This window comes from Nothoprocta perdicaria, unplaced genomic scaffold (assembly GCF_003342845.1).
Source record: "Nothoprocta perdicaria isolate Ctin4 unplaced genomic scaffold, notPer1 scaffold_465, whole genome shotgun sequence".
In the NCBI taxonomy this organism is placed as follows: domain Eukaryota; kingdom Metazoa; phylum Chordata; class Aves; order Tinamiformes; family Tinamidae; genus Nothoprocta; species Nothoprocta perdicaria.
In genome coordinates, this window is record NW_020455716.1 from 185,204 (window position 1) to 192,939 (window position 7,736).

Consider the following 7,736-nt stretch of genomic DNA (forward strand, 5'->3'; position numbering starts at 1 on the left):
TAAAATTAAGCAAGCTAAAGTCAGACAGTGAAAGCACACTGAAAGAGCTCACCTACATCTATTAATCAAGATGTTAACACCAAAACTGTGATCTATTTGCATTTACAACACCTCTTCATACAAGGTTTATTTGCATATAAGCCTTTAATGATGTTTACTTTTCTTTCTTCATAGGAAAGACGGCACCTTTCTATGAAAGAAAAAGTGAGCAAAATTGCTCTCTCCTGAATTTTATGGTTTGTGACTACGAGTATCAACACCTCAGAGTGACTGAAATTGATATCAACTCACAGTCTGCTCTCCAACACGCTCCCACCTTGTAAGTACTGACCGACCCTCTCCTTCCTCTCGGGACTGCTCCCAACCCAAGCGGCCTCTCCAGCGTCTGCCCCTGGATTCGCGCTCGTCACGATACAGACTCCGAGCAACTCCAACAACTCTTCTCCACCTCTTACCAACGAAGCTGGGCGCTTCCCTGGGTTTCACGAGGAGGAGCTCACCCCCGTACCTCCGCGCCGCTAGGCTGGAGCCCGGGCTCGGCCGCAGGTGCCGGGGCGGCGGAGGGAGCCGCGGGTCCCGCAGCCCCGTGCGGGCTGCTCCGGCTGCTGCTGCTCCTAGAGCCGCTCGTCCCGCCCAGGTTTCAAGCCGCGCCCGGCGGCCCGCGCTGCCGGCACAGCTGCCGCGGGGCCGACGTGGCCTCGGCCCGGCGCCCCGAGCCCGCTGCCCGGGACGGAGCTGCCGCGGGGAGGCCGGGCCGGGGCTGGCGGCGGCGCTGTCGCCGCGGCAGGAACTTTCCGAGCCCGCCCCCACCCTTCCCCACCGCGGCCCTGCTCCCGCACCCCCTGCGCTGGCTAACGGTCCCCAACGGCCGCGCCGCGCGCCCCCAACGGCCGCACTCACCTGCGGCCACATCAGACACCGACTGCCCGCTGACCGGAACCGCCTCACGCGCATCTCACCCACCCGCAGCCCCGCGGCGCCCCGCACACACCAGAGCCGCCCGGGACGGGCTGCGGCGCGGGCGCTGCCGGGAGTTGTAGTCCCGCGCGCCTACCGCGGCCCTGGGCGCCACGCGGCCGCGAACCACAAGTCCCGGCGTGCCCCGCGCCGCCGAGGAGTGGCGCATGCGCAGGCCGCCTCTGAAAGAGTTTCCGTTAGTTTTTCTCGCCCGTGGCGGTTGGTGCTCTGAACCGCTAGCGGGGCGGCGGGGCGGCGCCTCCGGCGGGGCTCGTGCTCCATTTTGCCGCTGCCGCCGCCCTGCTTGTACCTCGCTCGACCGATCCTGCCTCCGGGCGTCTCCAGGCCTGGCTGTCCGCCCACCCACCCGCCCTTGTGCCCGCGCCAGCCTCGGGTCTTGGCAGCCCCGCCGCGCTGTCCGGGTCTCCCGCGGCACCTCTCGCCACCTGCGCCGCTCTCCGTTGGCCTTTGCGGGGCGCGGCGGCGCCGCGGGGCAGCCCCAGCGGCGGAGCTTCCACCCCCCACACACCATCCCCGGCCTGAGCCCGGGCCTGCGGCTCCGCGCAGGAAATACCCGACCTGGGGCGTCACGGGAGCTGCGCGCCGGCCGTCGTGGCCGTGCCGATGTGGTGGCTCTGTGGGCGCAGCGGACGTGAGGTTTCCCCTCCTCCTGCCGCTGGTCCTCACTTGGCAGAAGTCCCAGCCATCGCCATGTAGTTGTCCCTTTGCTTGGTGTCCTCGCGTTCCAATCTCCGCCTTCTAATGCTTTGCTTCACCCAAATCCTGGCATCCTGCTCTGCGCTAATGGTGCCCCCGCATCTGCATCACCAGCAGAGCTCTGCACGCAAAGTGTTGAGCAAAAGCGTGTTTAGCAAAAGTGCCAAACAGAACTGGTCACGAGGCAAAACTGGAGTAGTACCCCCACTTCAGCCCAAAGGTTCCTGTTACCAACAGCCCACAGTTTTCCTTCTTCGCTTGGCATTTGCTTTCTGCGTTTTATTCCTAATGTTCCACCACCATAGGAAGTTAAACAAGTCTGGTATATATTTATATGCCAGGCTGAAAACACTAGGAAAAGTGTCAAGAAAAACAAATATGATCCTCTGCACAGCGAGTCGAGGATGGAGGAGCTGATGGTGCTTTGTCATTTATGGTGCTGTTTAAAATGTTCGTTTTTCATTTCCTTCATCTCATACTCCGAGGCCCAACCTAAAACCCACTGAAGCTCAGTGAAGTTTTTCCACTGACTTCACCCTATTTTGCATCAAATATTATGTAGTATGGCCGATAGACAGTGTAATAAAGTCCATGTGCTGCCTGTAGCACAGGCAGCTTATTTGATAAGTAACGAGCTTGAAGCTTCTTGTTGAAATCTGGAATTACTTTAAACCAAAACTGTAGAAATTAATGGCTGATTCTGCTTTTAACTGGTTTTGAATGCTAAAAACACCCTGGGACTTTTTAATGAAGGCTATTCCATGAATAGAGGATGTTCTTGCCAAAGTTCTGCACAAGATAACTCTGAGCAATCTTCGTTTCCTTTTTCCTTTAAAGTGAGACTCCCACACACCACAACTGTAAACACAGAGCTTGCCTCCATAAACATGATTTCTGATGTTTAATGCAGCAAGGAGACACACTGCAGAGCTTTAAATGCAGCGAGATTTTCACGTTCTGAGTAAGACCCCTAAAAAGAGCAGTTTATGGACAGTCACAGATGGATATTAGGTATTACTGCAGACATTGGGCAACGATTATGCTTCTTTGCAAAGAAGCTCAGCTTTTCATCATCCAGTGCATCTGATGCCATTTAATTTGCTGCCCTAAGCCGTAATAGCTGCTTTTCCATAAATTTGGACAGAAGATGGATTAGTTAAAATCAGTTTACTAGAGAACACAGAAGAGCACCAGACAAATCAAAGCAAATGCTCTATGTATTTCTGTAGTGGTACTTTCTACTCAATAAATGCTGCTGAAGAACCCAAATGTTCTTTTTTTTTTTTTTTTTTTTTTTTTTTTTTTTTAAAGATTTGTCTGAAACATATGAAACAGCTGAGTCTGCATGACTATACAGCACAGCGTTATTACAGCATTAGGGTACAGCAGATATTAGTGTATCAGCACAACATGATTAAGGGAGCATTTTTTTACACTGACAGTGGAAGCCTCCTATTTTGTAATTTTAGTGACTACCATCATTTGTAATTTCCTGTAGATTTTTTCTAAGCTCTTCATTTTATTTTTTCGAAAACCTGCATCATTCTTTCAGTTTGATAGTTGTTTCACACCTCAGCTATCAAACCAGCTGCATTTTGTAAATTGCTATCTCTTGCAGCTGCAACATACCAGGAAATAGTGGTAACTTTTTGTACTTATTTGCTCTTTAAAAAACTTGATTTTCATTCTATATAGACTGCATTTGGAGCAGCTGTTTAATAAATCTAAAAATACATCAATTCAGACATTTTGTATTTGCCAATGGAAACTTTATGTTTCCAGTTCCATTCACCAGTCTGACGTTTGCATGATTTTCGTATTATCTAACTGGGTTACAAAGAAGGCAGTGTCCTGGGAGACAGGACTAACGCATTCGTTTGAGAAACTCAGGACTCTTGTGCTGCCGTGATTGTTGTTCACCGCCTTCGACACCGCTCTTGCACAGGCAATGCCCCCATCCAGGATGTGTGAGATTTGCAAGAAAGGCTGCAAGAGGAACTAATATCTAAATGGACAAAACATTAAACTTAATTTCTTTTCTCCTTAATTTCTCTTTTTTTTTTTTTTTTTTTTTTTTTTTTGCAGTTCATTTGTTCCCTGTTATAAGAACACTGAAAAGGAATTAGGAGTTCAGGTTTGGTTTGGATAAAATCCTAAAATGTAGAGGTGATTCTGAATTACCTCATCATCTTGGTTTGAGCCCTTAGCTGAACTCTGCTCTAAAATCCACCTCCAACAAAACAGTGGAAATCAAGTTGTCCCCTGTGCAAACCCACTGAGAACAAAATACATGTTTGTATTATGCATTTTTGTATATATAACCTTTTGGAATTGGCTTATCCACCACTAGTTTAAAGAATGATCCCACAAACCCTTAAGCCCATCAGGTAGGCAGCCTCATTCAAATGATATAATCTTACAAGTATGAATAAATATGAAGTTATTTCCCTAAATACATGTCCTAGGGGTCACTTTTTGGGCTCAGTCTTTATTTAGTAAAGTTTAGTCTGCAAATACATCGACCTACAGCAGTAGGATCTCTCACACCTGCACACTCCGGCGCAGCACGGACGCAGCCTCACACAGGGTCTGCTGCAAATCCATGGAAATAACCGAGACAGGCTTCCCTGGGTGAAAAGGAGCGTGAGTCCACAGGGCACCCCTGGGCAGCGGGCTCCCCCAGGCCACGTTTCCGCTCTGCCTTTTGACACCAATCAACCGATTGCAGAACTCTCTTCTCTCCTGACCATGGGCCTGCTGGTTGAAATAGCCAGGCAGCAAAAACACGTTTGAAACAGGGAAAGAGGCAGGAAGGAATTCAAATTGCCTAGACAAGAGACCGGCTTTAAAGTCAGCAGCATCGGATAATCCATTTTTCTGGAGTTTACAGCTAAGGTTTCATAGCAGGGGTAGTCGCAGAGCGCTCAGCCTAAGCTCGGAGAGGCGGCACGGGCTGAAACGCTCACGCGCTGCAGCGGGAGCGGGAGGAAGAGGAAAAGCCCCGTGCAGCCCTTGGCAGAGCTGCCTCCAGCTGCAGCTGGAATTCAGTAGATGGCACTGTCACCTCAACAGCCTTACAGAAAAGACACGCCGCATCCACTGCGTCCTTACGAATAGTTCACGGGTTTCCTCTAATAATCTTTTTTTTTTTCTCCCTGTAAGACACCTGATTACATCAATTTCAGTTTCAAATTAATAAACATAGCTTAAAATGTACAAAACGGAACAGCTAACCGTGAAACAATTTGTTGACAGCTTTTCAATTTGATAGTAGAGTGGAGCGAAATGGGGTATTCTTCCTTTAAAAAGCACTGAAAATCACAATGTTCATCACCTTTGATTATATCTTTTTTTAACTTTGCATGGCTTTTTTAAAATAAATTAGTAAAAGAATTCCCTTTTCAGCTGCTAACTGCTCTGATTTCTGGTACATTTCAGTTAGAGCTCTCCTATACACATGCCGAACACACACACAGTTTTTATATCATTAGACAAGGAACTTTATAGGGAAGTTACGAATGTCCCTCTCTCCTCACCTCTAAATTCTGAAAGCAAAGATCTACCCTGCTAAGATGTTGTGTTGTTTTGCAAAATACGGGGACATATGTTGCTTTTGCTAAATAAGTGCTTTAATCACAGAAGTAATTGCTTTACTGAATAGTGTCTTAAGCTCAATAATGCAAGGAAACAGTGCTACAGAGAACATGGCACTCCTAAAACCAGCTTTGACGCTTTAGTTTTGATACAAAGCATTCACCTGCAGTGAAAAACACATCTAACACAGTTCCATCAGCTCCAGGTTGAATTTAGCCTGGCTACATCTCTGTCTTTTTAGCAAGATGAAGGACTTCTCATTTTTTTTCAAAATAGGAAGTCGCACCATCAGCTTTCACTTCTAACTTTCCATCTAGTGCCTGCTGCTTCCCTAAACACGCCTTTGATCTTCCAGCATTTCCCCACAAGGTCAGTTTTACCAGCTCACGGGCCAGGTTGGCCGCTTCCCCTCTCCCTGGCTGGGTGCACAGAGCTGGTTGTACAAGCCAAACCATGATGGACATGGCACGGCTGTACAAGCCAAACCACGATGTACATGGCACTGAGCTTCGTCATTCTCGGCAATGCTAACAGCGCAGATCTCAAACAGTTAAGTGGGAAGCAGAATTACTCTTTCCTATCCCACTTTCCTCTTTGTTTTTGTGTTTAAGTATTCAAAGCCAGGTTGAGGACCCGGACTGTTTAAACTAATATTATAAGGGGAAAAAAAAAGAATCCCAGCTAGTACTACTCCCTCCATGGCTAAATAGTTTGGTGCAGGTGATCTCCCTCATTTGCCTTTCTGCAGACCCTGCCTGAAGTAGCTGTGGTCCCTGCACCTGCAGGAGGGCTAGGAGAGCCCTGCTCCCCTCTGCGCCCTCCACTGTCACTACCACTGGACACATATGTCTATTCCTACCCCAGAGCAGACAAATCCACCCAATGCTGTTCGACAGGAAGAAAAAGAGATCTTTTAAATCTCCTGTTCAATCCCTCAATGTATTCGTGTGCAACACCTACCAGGTTTTCTATGTTTCTCTTGGAGGGAATAGATCTCACCACGGAGGTGACATCAACGCCTGTCTTCAGCTGACTTCATACTACGCTGCTCAGACTCACATGCTACGAATGACCCATAACCCTCAGTGGGTCTGCACTCCCTGCAGCAAAGCTGTATGACCTCGTCCAGAATCAAACTTCCATTCTTGGCAAACACTGCCCTCTTTTTCTGCTAGATGGCCAGAAAACTCTGTGCATCAGCCAGAATCTTTGTCCCACATCTGGATTATACAGGCAAGCACAAGAAATCTGACCAAAGGACAACAGATTTTTGTTTCGGACTGCAGTCCTCATAGAATCATCTTGGAAGGTGGATTTAAATTAATTTCCTGTGACTTTATCTCTGCTGACAGGTCGTAGCTTTTACCAAGTCTCCATTGATAATATTTGTAAACTAGCTGATCCTTTTGGCAATCAAATGATTGTCCATTTCTGCCTATTCACCAGTGACATGGTCTTACATTTGGAACAACTCCCTGCCAAAGTGAGCGTGTGCACTCATGTAAAGAGCTAACATTAATTTAAATTAAGTCTTTATTTTCCTACAATTGAAACGTTTGGACACAGACATGTTCTTAATATCATCTACAAGGATGTTGGATCTGTGATATAACTACCTCCACCAGAGAATTATGCTGGGCAGCAGATCCATTAGCTTTTCTTGGAAATTTGCAGAATCTGCAAATCAGCAAATATTTCCATTCCTCTAATATTAGTGCCACGGACTCTCTGAATACTTGCAAAGTTGTCGTTTCTGAGAGGCAACTTTTCAGGATGAAACTGAAGGGCAGCAAGATGATTATTCTTGCTCCCTCCTTTATATTTTTGTTGTCTTTTTTTTTTTTTTTGCCTTTCATTTTGTTTTATATTAGGCAGCATTAAGCATGAACAGTAAGAATAATGTGAAAACTGCAGGCTTTAAATGGACTGTCAATGATGCAAAACACTGATAAATGTCAGATGTCTGTATAATAGAGCAGAACATGGATGCTGACATCAAATGTCCTGAAGAGGCTCATGTGCTTGGAAACTTTCTTGTTTGTTTTAATCACATTGGTCTCCTGTAAAATACCCCCTCACCATAAATCTTGCTTCATCAGTAACTATCACATGCAATTACAAAATTTATAAAGCCTGTAGACAGAATCTGAACTTTTCATTTAAATTATGAAGTATTGTGATTTTAGGCTTAAAATATTGTAAAAAAGAGCACTTGAACTATGAATTAAAGCTGTTTGCAGTTATACAGATCTTTGGAGTTCAGAAATGGATCATTTCAAATGGATCATCATGAGTGAGTGATGGTGGCAGCCCGGTCTCAGCCAGACCCAGGGGCTGCTCTGCAGAGGTCTCATTCAAACGCCTGGAGCTATGAGTTTGTTTTCAAATGTATTGAGATCTACCAGAGCCCTGGGGCTCGAGTTCATTTGCAAGCTGTCTGTAAAAACACAGAACAGGCAATCTTGTAA

At 46.9% G+C, this 7,736-nt stretch overlaps 1 protein-coding gene across 2 annotated transcripts in view; it reads right to left on the reverse strand.

Annotated features, from left to right (window-relative positions):
- The window catches only part of PRKD3 (protein kinase D3), a 38,982-nt gene extending 38,035 nt beyond the window's left edge, over nucleotides 1-947 (reverse strand). For both annotated transcript variants that reach the window (XM_026046961.1, XM_026046960.1), the window contains exon 1: nucleotides 901-947. The gene's annotated coding sequence lies outside the window, so the exon portion shown is untranslated. The remainder of the gene's footprint in view (nucleotides 1-900) is intronic.
- Nucleotides 948-7,736: the final 6,789 nt, after the last annotated feature.